This window comes from Triticum aestivum, chromosome 5B (genome assembly GCF_018294505.1).
Source record: "Triticum aestivum cultivar Chinese Spring chromosome 5B, IWGSC CS RefSeq v2.1, whole genome shotgun sequence".
Classification (NCBI taxonomy): domain Eukaryota; kingdom Viridiplantae; phylum Streptophyta; class Magnoliopsida; order Poales; family Poaceae; genus Triticum; species Triticum aestivum.
The window spans coordinates 46,354,476-46,368,158 of record NC_057807.1 but is presented as its reverse complement, the minus strand read 5'-3'; the positions used below and the strand labels follow the sequence as shown (position 1 = coordinate 46,368,158).

General features: G+C 43.2%; 2 long non-coding RNA genes across 2 annotated transcripts; one reads left to right on the top strand and one right to left on the bottom strand.

The window, feature by feature from the left end:
* The first annotated feature begins 371 nt into the window (after positions 1-371).
* Positions 372-9,015, top strand: LOC123115604 (uncharacterized). The gene is made up of 4 exons (XR_006456677.1): positions 372-510; positions 609-685; positions 1,433-1,501; positions 8,548-9,015. It is a non-coding gene; the product is annotated as an uncharacterized lncRNA (long non-coding RNA).
* A 1,499-nt stretch (positions 9,016-10,514) lies between these two features.
* Positions 10,515-12,501, bottom strand: LOC123115603 (uncharacterized). The gene is made up of 2 exons (XR_006456676.1): positions 12,385-12,501; positions 10,515-11,283 (listed from the first exon to the last, which is right to left on the bottom strand). It is a non-coding gene; the product is annotated as an uncharacterized lncRNA (long non-coding RNA).
* Positions 12,502-13,683: the final 1,182 nt, after the last annotated feature.

The following is a 13,683-nucleotide window of genomic DNA, read 5'->3' as shown; positions in this document are numbered from 1 at the left end:
TTGTGTTTAGTGTTAAACGCGTTTAGTCGCTCACCATTAGAACAATAACAACTATTGGATGAATGTCAATGGATGGCCGAGATCTGTTGGATCTGCCCCACCGAATCTTTTTATATTGGTAATAGATAGATGAATTTAGGAGTTTAAATGTTGAGGCTCACAACCTAGCGAGACATGCATTAACTTTGGGACCTGGCCGCCATGTGTGGTTTGGCCAGCCCGTGGGATTCCGTTCGTCCATGTAAATATTGTAACGGTTTGAAATAAAAGTCTCATGAGGTTGTCTAAAAAAAATCTAGATGTGATATATACGAAAAAAGAAGAACAGTTTACCTTACTGCTCCTCGATCCCTCATCCCCACTCGTTGCTGCTTCTATTTCCCAGCAAAAGTTCCGAACCGAAACGCAAGGCGGCACTCCGGTTGTTGACCCCGCCCCCGCCCCTGCCCCCGCCGTCGCCGCCGCCGGGTCTCCCTTGTCCTGCTCACCGCTGTTCATCACGCCCCTTAGGTATCTCGCCGTGGATCTCACTCATCTTCTGTTGATCCAATCCCCTTCCATCTATATCCTCAGAATAAGTACTGTAGCTGATTTGGTGCGTGCGTTAGGTGGAAACAGAGAGTGAATTCCAGGCCTACATAGCAGGGCAGTCCCACCGAACCCTCTTCTTCTGCCTCGTGATTAGGTAGGCCTTCAATCCTACCATGCGTTCATCAGTCACTTTCTTTTTTTCTTATGCATACCATGCGTTCATCACCCACTGCTCATTAAGCAATTGACTGCAGCTCAAGCGTTGTCCTGTAAAAAAGATATTGTTTTTTCTTCTTATGCATACCGTATCAAATATTATATCGCACTGCTCATTGATAAGCAGCTTGCAGTAGCAATTGCCCTGTTTAATAGTCTTTTCTTTCTTCTCAACGGACAGAGCTTTGTACATCACATAATTATGTTGTTACAGTCTCTCTCTCTCTCTCTCTCAGCAGTAGTCCAACACATGCATGCTACTCCCTCCGTTCCTAAATGTAAGTCTTTTTAGAGATTCCAGTACAAACTACATACGGATGTATATAGACATATTTTAGAGTGTAGATTCACTAATTTTGCTCCGTATGTAGTCCATAGTGAAATCTCTAAAAAGACTTATATTTAGGAACGGAGGGAGTAGATTTCGCAACTAATGTATTTGTTGCATGAATGGTTAATGATTCCCCAGCAAACATTTAGTATGGTATTCATGAATAAATAAATAATGAAAATCAGATTTTTGCTTTACCTCGGTCTTACGGAGATGCTTATATAGCAGTATACACAATTCTCGATTCTGACACCACATTGGTTAACCGGGCCTTTTATGTGATGTAAACTTTGCTTTTCTCAAACACCATGTTTTTTTTCAGAATTATTATTAATATAGCTTCGTTCTTCCTAGAGCACTGGCAGCAACCGCATCTGAAAGGTTTGAGGGAAGGCGATCCGATATGCATCAGTGACAGCGAAGGTAAAATTCCAATATACAAGTGCATCTCATGTATTAAAGATAATTGTTCTCTGTCCTGAAGGCATATGCGTAAGTTATGCATTGTATAGGCTTCAGAATCTTTGAACCATTCTGCATGCTCGTATAACAATGATGTGAGGTGTGAGATTTTTCTGACTCTTGTGTGATTAACTTTTAAGGAATCGTTAACCATTCATGAATGTTTAGCCCCTCTCTTCACTTGTTAGATTTTCAGATCGGCAGTAGGAGGATATCGACACCTGTGCTCAAACAGAACTACGTATATAGTTGAGGCATTGCTTGCACATGTATAGTCGAGCCCCTGTATGCATGTACATCAGTGGATATTGTTTAGCTGTTTGGGCTATATTCTGTTGCATCCACACAGTGACTTCTACAATATCATTTTTATCCTACTTCTCAAACTAGATTCTTCCTTTCGAATAAGCTTGTGTGCATTTATAGATACAGAGGCACCGTGTTATCCTCCTTTCGAAGAACAAAAAGGTTGTCTTACCATGCGATGGCGTGGAGGTTGATGTATGCGTGCTATTTTTTTTGATAAAAGACGCAAGAGACATCCAGCTTTTAATTAATAAAACCAAAGAAGGTAAGACCAAACATGTCGTACAAACGATCACAAGTAATGAAGCCATGACTGGATTGAGCTGGAAACCAAAGTGTGAACAGCTGACTAAGCCCATTATTACAAAAGATATTAAGAAGGAAACGTAGGTGAGCTCAAATGTAGGTGATCGCGCAGTAGGGGGAGGTCCAGTATCAACTCACTACCAAATCAGGGCGATGGCTGTCCTGACCTCCCTCCCCTCTCCCTCCCCTCACGCCGGCCATGGCCGCCGATCGACGGCGACATGCGCTGATGCAGTCACGCCGGAGACGATGGTTGTGGGGCGCGTTCGTGTACCGCTCGGTGCGTCCCGTGTACCGCAGCGGACCGCGGACCCAGGGCTTCTCGGGCCTGCGCCCGACACGCGCGGCATGGCGGGACCGGGAGGTGGGGCGAACCCGGGCCAGGTGGGGTCAACAGCTACAGGGCACGCGGTTAGGGTTGTGGAGGGGATAAATCCCACGCCGCCGCCTCCACACCCACCTCAGTCCATTCCAGATCTCGATCTACTCCTTCTCCACTTCTGGGAGGCGTCTAGGGTTTCGGTGCCTAGGGCTTCCCCGTTGTTTGGCTGGTGGGAGGGGAAGGCGGGGGGCGACCGCAGATCCTTCGCCCAGGTCGCCGCATCTCCACCAAGATCCATGGCGGATCGGGGCGCGGCGAATCACGGGCACCGGCTCGATGGCTTCGGAGCGGGCCGGGCCGGACACGGTGCTGGTCGCTTCGGTCGGGGAGCCGGGCGTGGGGGCGGCGGTGGCGGCCGCAACATGGTATGGACGCGCGACATCGAGGAGGGCGGCCAGGTCTCCACCAACATGGAGCAGGGCGCGCGGGCGATAGATCGTGCAAGGTGGGAGGCGGCGGCCATGGAGACGCAGAGCGACGACCGCCGGACTGAGAGATGAGGGGACAACAACCAAGGAAAGGCGGCCACGGGAGATCCAGGATAGCGCGACCCTCGTCCCCAACAAGATGCACGTCCGCAACAAAATTGTCGTCAAGCAACTCCAGGAAGAAGGAATGCTGCCCCACTAGTGGGCGGCGCTGAGGTTTGCTTTACCTACAAAGAATCAGGGCATGTTCCTATGTGCTGTCCTCGGGCTGTGTGTGGTAGATGCGGTACTAGCGGTCTCTTGCTCTGATTTGCAATACTATTCTTCCTTGGGAATGTGTGGCCCCTATGTGTGGATTCCAAGCCAAAGGGAATGGGTTCTTCTATATTCATGATGCTAGCACGCCTAAACAGAACACTGATAGGAACAGATTCATTGTGATCACTGTTATTGAGGGGCAGGCTAGTGGTAGACAGTTGGAGGAATTTTTCAATGCTTACATTAACACAAACTGGAAATGTTCGGCCAGATCGATTGGGCTCAATAATTTTGTTATGAGATTCCCCTCGCCCAGGGATGTAGACAAGGCATGTTTCGCTGAAACCATGAATATAAAAAGTTGTGGGGCTGTGATAAGTCTTAAGAAGTGGTCTGAATCTGTTGGTGCCAAGGGTGTACTTAACATTGCTTGGGTCAATGTTAGCAACATCCCTTTGGACAAAAGGCATGAAATGAACATTGCATATGTTGGATCTTTGGTGGGTGTGACCTTGGAAATTGATAAATCCACTGTAACAGACCTGAATCGGTCAGAATTAAGTTGGGTTGCAGAGATGCTGAAAATATCCCAGGAAAAGCTGAGGGAGTGCTGGGTGACCACTTCTATGATTTCTTCTACTCTGTTGACAAGATTCTGGTTAAAAATCCTCCAAAAGAAAGTGTTACTATGGCTCAGGAATCTGACAAAGGTGTGTCACCAAAGAGAGCTAGGATTAACGAAAATATTCGAAATGCTGGACAGGGGGACTCCTCTTCTACTATGGGGAACCTTTCTGTCCCACCAAACTCTGTTGGAAATGGAGGTAATATGACTACTGTAAATGAAAGAGTGGAAGAAGAGGAAGAGGATGGGGTGAAACAAAAAGAGAGTGAAGAAAATTTCTCTGAGGAAGAAAGTGAAGAGGTGGATAATGAACTTCTTATTGATACCCTTGCTGCTGAGAACATGAAGGAGCAGGCGGAAGGAGTGGAATCACATGGGGGCCAGTACTATGATAATATTGTGGTTAATTCCCTGCAAATTATACCCAGTGTTCCACTGATAAGGAAGTCTCTATCCTATCTGGATGCTGTGCTTGGATAGCCTGTGGTTACTGAAGTTTCTTCTGATGAGGTGACATGCCAGCAAGCCCCTGCGTTGTACTCTGTACAATCTTCTACTGGTTCGGGGGAAGAAAATATGGAGGTTATTCCTACCCCACCTGTGATGAATGAGACCCAAACCAGACTGAGCCAGAGGACTGCTGGCGGCAATCTTGAGCATATGTGGGTTCGAGCAGAGAAAATGACCAGGAAGAGAAACCTCCAAGGTAATGAAAAAAACCCAAACTCCAATTCCTTTGAGATTCTTACAAATCTAGAGATTGTTGATACTGCTGCTAAAATGGGAGTGGATATCCCTGACAACAATTTTACTGTTGTTGATGTGATTAGGGAATTGGAAAAATCTAGAGCTAATTTAGCTAAGAAAACTGAAACTAATGCTCAACAACATGAAAAGTGTTGTTTATAACTAATGGTGCTGGAGATGTATCTCCTTTAAATACTGAATGGTTGAAGGATGGGGAGATTGAGGAGGATGATTTTACTGTGGTTAGATCTAGACGGAAAGAAAAAGAGAAAGTTAATGTAGTCATATCTAAACCTGTGACTAGAAGTCAAAAGAATAAAGTGTGTTCTGATGCTGGTTCGACCATGGCTCCTGGTAAACCTAGCAACAAGAACCACTCCCCCAAATACAAGAAAAAATGATTAGTTTGTTTTGGAACTGTAGAGGTGTGGGGAAGAGAGGTATGTCAACCTGTATTCTAGACTTGATTAGAGATCGCGGTTTGGACTTTGTTGGTATTCAGGAAACTATGAAAAAGGATTTTTTTTTCCTCTAAATTCTTGAGGAAAATTGATCCTGGGGAATGTTTTGAGTGGAAATGGACTCCCTCAGTGGGCAAATCTGGGGGGATTTTATGTGGCACTAAGAAAGACACTTTTGATGTTAAAAACTGTGAGGTAGGTAAATACATCATGAAAATGGAGGTGTGGGATAAGAGTAAGAAGCTGAACTATTGTGTTCTAGTGGTTTATGGATCTGCTCATGAGGAGCATAAGGTGGAATTCCTGACTGAGCTGTCTGACATGTGCGATAATATTACTTACCCTTACATTGTGGGTGGGGATTTCAATATTTTAAGATACGCCAGGGAGAAGAATAACAGAACCAGAACTAGCCATGCTTCTGATCTGTTTAATTACATCATCAATACCTTCTGTCTTAGGGAGGTTGATATGAATGGAGGCCTATATACGTGGTCGAATAAGAAGCAAAAACCTACCCTAGAAAAGTTGGACCGACTACTTATGTCCAGTTCTTGGGAGAGGCAGTTTCCTTTAACGTTTGTTAGAAAGCTAGTCAAGGAGATTTCGGATCACAGCCCCTTGATCCTGAATATTGATGACTTTTTGCCTAATCCAATCCGTAAGAGAGACTTTAGATTCGATCTTAACTGGCTCAAAATCCCGGAGTTTATAACCTTAGTTGCTAAGGTGTGGTTGAAACCGGTCAATTCTAAAAAATCCCATTGATGTACTAAACATTAAGTTGAAGAGATTCAAAAAATTCTTTAAAGGATGGGGTGCAAATCTTTTTGGCAAATCAAGAAAGAGGAGAAAGGACCTCAGGGAGGAGTTAGGGCATCTGGAAAAACTGGAAGAAATGGATGTGTTGTCTCCTGAGCTATATGAGAGGAAAGTTGAGATATCGGCAGAATTATATAATCTGTTGGTGGAGGAGGAGGTGGCTTGGATGCAAAAATCACACGAAAATTGGCTCTTGAAAGGAGATAGAAATACTGACTACTTCCACAGAATTGTGAATGGGAGGAGGCGGAGAAATACTATTTTTTCTCTTAGTTGTGGGGATGTGATTATTGAAGGGAATAATAATCTCTTGGAACATGCCACAAAATTCTATAAGGACCTTTTTGGGCCAGCAGTTGGGAACTTATGTAAAATGAAGGAAGATATGTGGGAATCACAAGAGAAATTGTCAGACATTGACAACTTTATCCTTACTAGACCCTTTTCTGAAACAGAAGTCAAGAATGCGCTATTCTCTATGAAACCAAATAAAGCTCCTGGTCCAGATAATATTCCTATTGAGTTTTTCCAACATTGTTGGGAAATAGTGAAAAATGAAGTGATGATGTTATTTGACTGGTTCCATGATAACAAACTGGATGTGCAGCGTCTCAATTATGGGATCATAACTCTACTGCCTAAGGTTGTAGGGGCAAACAAGATTCAGCAATTTAGGCCTATATGCTTGCTTAGATGTATATACAAGCTGATCACCAAAGTACTGACTATTAGGCTGGAACCTTTTGTGGATATTCTTTTCAGTAGACACCAGAATGCTTTCATTAAGAAGCGTGACATCATGGATGGGATCATGTCCCTGCATGAAATCTTGCACCATACTTACAATAGGAAGAAAACTGGTATTGTGTTGAAACTTGACTTCGAAAAGGCTTACGATAAAGTCAACTAGGACTTCCTATTAGATTGCCACAGAATGAGAGAATTCCACCCGAAATGGGTCGAGTGGGTCAGTAAAATTTTAGTGGGGGGTACAGTTAGTGTGAAGTTGAATGATGAGGTGGGCCCATACTTTCAAAGCTCGAAAGGGGTGTGCCAAGGGGACCCTTTCTCACCATTTCTTTTCAATTTAGCTACTGATTGTTTGACAAAGATGATCCTTAAAACCCAACAAAACAGCTTGTTTAAAGGTCTGGCCTCGGACTTAATTCCAAATGGAGTAGCTATTCTCCAGTACGCGGATGACACAATTTTATGCTTCGAGGATGATATCAGGAATGCTCTGAACATTAAGTTGCTTTTATACCTCTTTGAGGTCATGTCAGGTTTAAAAATTAACTTCCTGAAGAGCGAGATCTTCTCTGTCCGTGCGGACGATGAGACTATGCATAAGTATGCTGAGATGTTTAACTGCCAGATAGGTAATTTCCCTATGAAATACCTAGGCATGCCTGTCAGTTATGCTGGTTTGAAATGTGGTGATTGGAGTTTTGTGGAGGACAAATTCACCGTGCATGGTGAAAATTGGATTAGTGAAGTACTATCTATGGGAGGGAGGCTTATTAAAGTGAATGCGGTACCGTCCCATATCCCAACGTTTTACATGTCCATGTTCCTTTTAAACAAGACTACTCTAGACAGGTGGGACAAGCCGAGAAGGAAATTCTTCTGGCATAGGAAAGGAAAGAAAAAAGGATATCATATGGTCAAATGGGACCGCGTTTGTCGGTCTAAAAAGAAAGGAGGCCTAGGGGTTAAGGACCCGAGAAAACAAAATATAAGCTTACTGGTGAAATGGTGGTGGAAGTTAGATAAAAATAAGGGCCTCTGGCAGGATATAGTTAAGGCTAAGTACCTCAAAAAGTCCTCAGTGGCCATGGTGGAGGCAAGGAACAATGATTCCCCGTGTTGGAAATCCCTCTTCAGAGTGAAAAATTTATATATGAAGGGCAGAGGTGTCAAGCTGAATAAAGGGGATGTGGCCAGACTATGGTTCGATGAACTGGAAGGAAGGATACCATTTAAAGAAAAGTTTCCAGTACTTTTTGAGATATGTGTTGAACAAAACTGTACTGTTGATAGAATAGAATGTCTAAATCATATCACCTCCTTTAGGAGGAGGATGTCTCTTGAGATGAGGAATCAATGGGATGAAATGAAAAGGGAGGTTCTGGCTCTCAAACAAAATGATTTACCTGATGAAATTTACTGGAAGTTTGATAATTCTGGTATATATTCAACCAAATCAATGTACAGATGGTTGGAAAATGATATTGCTGGTTCCAATTTCAAATGGATTTGGGATGCTAAACTCCCCTTGAAAATACAAATCTTCTTATGGCAAGTGGGGCAAAATGCCATTTTGACTAGAGATAATATGAAAAAAAGAGCTTGGCCCGGAAACCCCTGTTGCTCCTTTTGCAACCAATTGGAAACAACCTCGCACTTGTTGTTCCTGTGTCCGGTGTCTAGAGTAACCTGGAGAACTGTAGGGGCTCTTCTTGGGACGGATTGTTGTCCTAATTCCATCTGGCAGTATTACGACTGGATGCACAGCTTCCTACCTGGTTTTGAAAAAAATTATACTGTGGGCTTGGCAGCAATATGCTGGGCCATATGGCTAGCCCGGAACAGAGCTACTTTTGAAAGCAAATGGATTAACTCTCCTTTCGAGATCGTGTTCACAGCTTGCACCTTTCTAATATATTGGGCAGGTCTTCAGAAACCTGGGATGGAAGAGATGGTGAAGAAGGGAGCGGAGATGCTGAAAGCGAATACTACTCAGATGATGCTGCTGTGTGGACCTCCTCCGGCGCCAAACATGGACGGGCGCGACTGAAGCTGAAGATGGGTGGCATGTTGGGCTCGGCATCGTCTGCGGAGGACGTACTGCTGGGTCTTTGCTGGCGTAGGGTGTTGTAGTCTATTTTGGTGATTGATGGTACTTTGGCCTTGTCCTGGTGATGTGCGGCTGTAATGTGTGTGATACTTCTCTAGTTCCATGTAGGCAGTTTCGGGTGATAACAGGTTTTCGCCCCATAATCTGTTGTTCCTGATGACAGGCGCAGATAGTGGGTTTCCTGTTATTGCCCCGGACTCGCTTTTCTTCTTTCCCTAGCCCTTCTAGTTTCAGTTTCCTGAGACAGTGTATTTCCGTTATGAAAAGTAATGGAAAGGGGAAAAGCCCGATTCGAAAAAAAAGAAGGAAACGTAGGTTTCAAGAGGAGACGCTCCTGCGAACGGAGTGGAGACGTTTGATCTCGACCAGAACTCCGGCGGTCGCTTCACTGTCCTTCCTCTTTCCCATAGGACACCATAACTGAGATGTATATCTTTGCAAATATTTTCATGAATCCCCATCTCATTTCCTATTCTTTATATACTATACTTGATGCACTTGCGGTCAGTCCTTGGTTCCTTTTTATTCTTTCTTGAGAACATTTCCTAAATTGTTTATTTAATCGGCAAATATTCTCACCCCTTTGCTTTGCCTTAGGATTCGTATGGGACGGGGAAGGGATATAACTCAGCGGTAGAGTGTCATCATGACGTGATCAGCACATGCATGACGCATGTTATCCCTTTTTTCGGGAAAAGCTTGTCTTACCGTGTGCCAGTGTACAGGTTAGTCCGTTGGTGCATGTGTGTAATCACATTTGATTGATATCTTTGTCTATCTACTGCACTACCAGGGGTAGGGCCAGATGAGCTTGAGCCGTTGGATCTATTAATATAGGGCCGTTTTTTTGTCTGGATTGCATATAAGTCCTAAGTCGCACGCGCACCCCGCACGCGGATGGGTCACTATTTCTTGTATATATAGAGATGGCGACACGGTGGGTGGGTGCAGCTGCCTGGTCCTCGGATCAGTGACGTGGCGTAAGCCGGACCGTCCATGGCTTGGCTTGGCTGGCTCGTGGGTGGGCATCCCAAGACACGCTTTTATTCGGGTGTATTAGTCGAGAGGGCGATCTAGGCGCCTATTAATTAACTTAAACTGCGTCATGGAGCTAGCCAACCAACACTGCCGTGAAACTGTGTCGTGCCATCACTATTTGCGTGGAGTGGCCTCACGTCTCCCCTATGAGGAAAATGATACCCTGCATGCATTGGTCTACTATTTGCATGCAGACTATTTTAATACCGAACCAGTTCGTTCGATGAAAACGCTATTAAGGAGGTGGCCCACTTACGGTTGGCGAGCCGACTAATACATCCGCTCGAGGGGACTAGTGACAAAGCTGAGAAATTTTAGCAAGTACACGAAGATTGTTTTTTTTTTCCTAGCAAATTAACTTTCGAGCCGGTTTGTTTTCTTTTAGAATTTCCTTTTTTTTATAATGGCATGTAGAATTTCTTTTTTTTTATAATGGCATGTAGAATTTCCTTCTTTTTTTTCGGTCTGCTTTCTTTGAGGATAGTGAGTTTGTTATTAGTTACAGGAACGGCAGCTCATCTCTCTAATGTTCAAGCCTTGTTTGATCTCTTTTTTCTTATTTTCGCAAGAATCGCAATCAAGCGTATATGCTAGCTAGAGTTTACAAGCAAATGGATAATAGGCAGATCACAGCAAAAGGACGACAAATTGATCATGTGATCAACAATGGCCTTTTACTTTAGATCGTCATAAAGGAAACATTTGGTTCGATTGCATTTTCCAAAGAAACATGGCAGACAATAATTTAACTCTGATCAACAAGGCCTTTTACTTTAGATTCCCTGGCCCTTGATTGTATTTGTCCACATGCCCATAACAAGATATACAATCAAATGTTCCTAAAAAAAGAGATATAACAACTGCTCTCCAAAAACATCCCAGGGACGATCGGACCAACAAACATAAGTCATGAGATCTCTAGCTAGAAATTTAAATGCACCCAGCCATCTTGATCCAGATGGCCAGAAAATTGAGAAGCATTGATACAACTGTATTATACTATCACATATTGTTGCAAGTAGAAATACAACAACTTTGATGCGTGCTCTGTCTCCTCCTATACCACCCATCAACACCTACCTGGGAGGATGATATATAAGAGCTACTACCTACCTACCTACTACTCCCTCCGTTCCGATTTACTCGTCGTGGTTTTAGTTCAAATTTGAACTAAAACCACGACGAGTAAATCGGAACGGAGGGAGTACAATGCATCCATCCCCACCCTGCCAACACAGCACATCAATTGTCAATACAAGTAACTAATCTTGAGAAACAACAACCAAGGGCTCCATCCATCATCATGCCCTCGGTCTTCTTCGGTCACACCATAAGCAAACAAGAGCCCATTCCTGAATACTACAAACATCAGCTCACAGACTAAAACGGTTCTCCTCCATTGCTAAAACAGCCAGTCGAAACACTCTGGAGTCCCAGGCTTCTTCCTTCAACTCACCAAAGAAAATCTTTCTCCTACAGCGACGCCAAAAACCTTCCTCCACTTACATAGCACCTGCGCACCAGTCCGGTAAACATCACTAACAGTGCATCTTCCATATATGATATTATAACATCGACGGGACAACAACATCAACAGCAGATATCATATTAATCATCAAGTTAAGTTTTATCAGACGACAATCCACTTCCACAATCTGTCATCCAGTGGGAAAACAGCCAGATGACTCTCACCACCGCCCCAACTTAACCACAACTTACCAATCTACAACCAGAACACAACCTGGACTACTAGTTGAGTTTAGTTTCTCCGCTAATCGGTAAGTAACTTCTGCTACCAGTTTAGTGTACTTGTATCTCTCTCTCCCAACAAAGTTAAACGGTCAATGTCTACACTAAGCAACAGTGCTTAATCTAGATGCTTCAAAAGTGTGAAGTATCCAAAACCTACTTACACTAAACAGGACCATCAACTTCACAAAAGCAATCTTTTCCCAACTTGCACTTATTGACATGGAAAAACATAGAACCAGTTAAAAGCATTTTGGAATGTAAAATTACAAGTCGTGTCTTGTGACCAACATGGCCACTGCTCATTACTCATGATATAAAAAAACACATCTCAAACTTCATGAAGGATCAAACTATTCTGTCCGTCCCACCGTCCCAAAATAACTGCCTTGGACTAGCTACAACTTCAGTATAAAGTTGTACCAAGTCCAAGACAGTTATTTTGGGACGGAGGGCGTATACTACAAGTACTGCCACTGGATCAACATCAAAGAGCCCAAATCTCTTGGAGATTATCGCAAAAGAAATTTGAATGCTCGGGACACAACGAGTCACAGTGCCACATAAAAATCAAGGAAGGTCGTAGTCGGAGGAGAAAACTGTAGTATATGTTCTGAAGCAACATATAGACACCCTCAACAAACTTACACCCAATTTACAAAGCAAGATCAGTCTCTTAGAAAGAAAAATACTACATGAGCTAGTATGTGAATTAAGTTGTCAAAGCTTGACACTTGTTTTGCCAAAGGTGATAACTTTTTGCATCTAGTCCGACATAACATTTTCTGCATAAGTTTAGTTTAGAAACGAGGCTAGGGAGAGGCATGATAACTTGAAAAAAACCTCGCGGTCAAGAGGGACCGACCTTCTGTGGGTAGTCATGGTGTATGGCCTCATAGTAGAGGTTGAGGTCGGAGTCGACGATGTCATCATCAGCGTGGGCGCATGTCCACACCATCGATGTCATCCATGGAACTGGAGGGTGCCTGCTGCTCCAAATAGAAAAATAAGCATCTTATCAATAATGTTCGATATTAAATCACTACTACATCATGACTGTCCTATACGGCGTCAATCAATCATGTCAAATAAAGAGAGCAATTCCTCTAGAGGCAAAGATTTGACTAGGACCAAACAATCTCTACCCAGTATCATCAATTTTAGGTAATCAAAATGAGCTGGTTCAAGTATGAATACAAGGCCTGGCTTAAAGCAAAGCAGAAGGCAAAATCTTGGAACCGAAAATATGCAGAAACTGATGCAAGTGAGGGCCACTGAAAATGTATCTTTACATAAAGCAGAACAGATGTAGAGTGAGGGCCACTAAAAATGTTGATGCATGCTGAACAGGAAGGAGCAGATCCAGCACTCGCAACTCAGATAGAAAACATGTAGCACCATTATATTTCGCACTACACGTCAAATAATAATAACTCTAAGCTGGGGCTCAGTGTAGACTGACAAAAAAACTATGGTTGTCCCTGAATTCAGAACAAGGAAAAAGAAAAAGTGCTCTACATAAATCTGTTGATAGCTACTGACCTGTCAAGGCCTCATAATTTAATTGTCAGGGTCATCAAGTGACGCCTTCCAATGTGCTAACCAACCAGCCATGCAAGGAATTGCAAATAGCACAAGGAAATTTCTGTAGGGAATCCCATTGCTCTGACAAACAATGAATCACAATTTAAGTATTGCAATAACAAAAATAGGATGGAAGGATATACCTATATATCATGCCAGAGTAAAAATCCACATCTGGATACAGCTTCCTCTTGACAAAATACTCGTCTGACAGTGCCGCCTTCTCCAAAACAACAGCAACCTGGCATGGCATCAGAAAACATCATAAGGATCTGTTTGATTTGGCAACACATCATTATAGTTGCCCATAGATAGCCAAGCTGTTTAGGATCCTCACTTAAGAACACAACATTATTCTTAGGATCTTGCTGATAGTGCAACTCTAAGGTGTTTGTAAAAACAAGTTAATTAGCAAAATGAAAGATTATCAAACACAAAAGAGTGTTAAGACATTTCTGATATTAGCAAATAACTCTTTCTAGACCAACCAACCAATATTGGGCACACCGTATGGTGGCTCTGAGGAAAGGATTGAGTACAATGTTATTCTTCTAGGATAACTCGACTTAGATGGGACAAA